The sequence below is a fragment of the Montipora capricornis genome, chromosome 3, assembly GCF_036669925.1.
Source record: "Montipora capricornis isolate CH-2021 chromosome 3, ASM3666992v2, whole genome shotgun sequence".
In the NCBI taxonomy this organism is placed as follows: Eukaryota; Metazoa; Cnidaria; class Anthozoa; order Scleractinia; family Acroporidae; genus Montipora; species Montipora capricornis.
Window position 1 is genome coordinate 10,609,224 of NC_090885.1, and position 2,500 is coordinate 10,611,723.

The window sequence follows — 2,500 nt, forward strand, 5'->3', positions numbered from 1 at the left end:
TCTATTTTAGTGTGCTCCGGGGTGGGAATTGACCTACGAGTAAGCCCGCGAGATTATGACTGGAACGAGTGGCTATCTTTAACAGGAGTAACTGATCTATGCATATCATCTGTTTTGGCTTAATGACAAGCATTTCAGAAATCACGACGTTGCTTAGAGAATAGATAATTGATAGTTGAGGAGTACATGACGAGCTAACCTGTGATCAGGCGTACTTTTCTCCCTCTCTAAAAAAAGAACGCCTAATCAAAGGTTAATCTCGAGCAAAAATGGTATTTCGAGGAGTTCAGGTACTTTCGTCCCTTGAAAAATAAGAAAAAAATAACGAAAATCAAACAAAGATAACTTCAAAGAGCTGAAGATAATTGGAATATTTTTTTTTGATATTTTAAATGAAGGTTATAGATCAGAAACAAATATTAACTAAATCTAAAATCGCCTGTTCTTATTTTCAAGTTTTCCTCGACGCTGCGCCATGTTTAATAACTGTAACGTATCATGGTTGCCCGTTTTGTATTGAGAAAAAGAGCTTTCATATCCGTAGCCCTAATATATGTTATATATCTCCCATCCACTTTTGCTTTCACCTCTTACTGGATGCAATGCGAACTCGGCTTGATAGCAGAGCTCAATCACTGATGGTAGAGGAGCGGTGCAATTTTGCATGATTATAGGTTAACAGAGATGGGAATCATTGTTACATTTTTTTGCCTCCTTAGAACAAGGCTATAGTTTTCTAATCACTCAGCCGAGAAGAAAAAACTGAATGTTGAAAGTGCATTGCATAATGAGCTATCTCTGAAAATATTAACAATGACGTCAGCAGATTCCCTACTTAGGGAGCTTAAGCTCGAGAAGTTTTTGAGCTGCGGACGGCAACCGAAAGTGAGATGTTTTCCTTCTTAACTTGTCTTGACATTATCTTATTTATATATTGCTAAATATCCTTTCTCTAATAGAGATGATTAGCTTAAAAATCTGATAGAGGCTAATTGCGTTGGCGTGCGAAATGTTCACCTTTATTTGTCACTCAAAAATGTTTTGTGCTTAAGCTCCGTTTTTTCGTTCAAGCCAGGGAATTTTTTAGGCTTCTCCGCAATTGCTTAAATTCTTTCCTTAGCTGCCGAGGTCTTTCACTTGAAAGAACTATGTATAAGCAATAGATCTTCTTTTTTCTGATCCTCCGGTTTAATTGGAAACAAGGTAAGGTAGATTAGGAAAGGTTAGGTAAAGAAAAGGAAAGAAGCAGAAGACCATAGCCCACAAGTCTCGATTTGCGATGGAATTTCAGCATAATCCATTTTTAAAACGGCTACTGCTAGAATTTTTGCCGGAAAAACGTGGCACGGTTCGTTGCACGATTCACAGTATTCCATTAAGCACCAGCAATCCCTCCTGCGGCTGCTTGGTTTCAGACCAATCAAAGGCGTTGCGGTCATCATGCACAATATCTGATTGGCCAAAATTTGGAGGGACCCTTATACTAAATTTAGATAATACAGTAAGCTGATTGGCTAAGGCCAAATGAAAGAGATCGACACTTCTGGTTAATTAATGGGCTTCTGACATAAGCCTCGCGTTAACAAAAGATTACCTCCAGTCCCACAGAAAGATTTCTTTATTATCGCAACCAACTTCTTTGAAAATATAGATGATACAGTGGCACTGATAAACATAATGAGCGGCAGGTAAGCAATGGATTCCTGAAAATTGTAGTTTTACACCCAACTGTTTCCAATGAAGACGGCGTTTTCATCTAGATGTTTCACAGCTAACCTTAAATTTTAGAAAGTTTACTAAAAGCCACGCAATAGTGCTCTGCAAAGAACGGAGGGCGGTCACTAGCGGTATCGCATCTAACGTAAAAGACCAATTCTTCAAGCATGCAATGGCCAGAAATTGACTACTACTTCCTTCTTTTTTTTTTTCTTGGTTAGAGAATTACAGATTGATGCAGTGATTTTGACATCCGTACATACCTTACCAAGACGAGGTCTGTAGATAAGGAAAAGTGGCAGATAAGAATAGGCGTGATTTTGTAAGGCCCTTGTACAGGAATACACGACGGCAACCTGAAGATAGTTATAAAAGGAGAGAGGCATTGAGCTTCAGTGTTGTCCCAGGCAATGTCCTAGGCTTTAATAAGAAGTGCTGTTTGTTGTTGGTGTGTAAACTGTTTCATTTGTTTTAGTATAAGTAATTCCAGGATTTCGAGTGCAATTTGGAATATTCTTGAGATGACTTGTGAAATTATCTCGTGATATGTTGATTAGCTCGCGTGGATAGTGAGGAACACTTCATGAATCGCTGCGGCCACTTTGAAGGAGAGCTCACGGACAAAACGTATGCCACGCTGCATCCTGGGTACATAGCACAAACGCCTTGCGGTACTATGAATGAATTATCACAATTATCGACATAATGTAGTAGGCTTAAAGGGGCTAGGTCACGCTATTTTAGGTAATTTTTTTTTAATTTTGTTAATTACGAGCTCTAAACG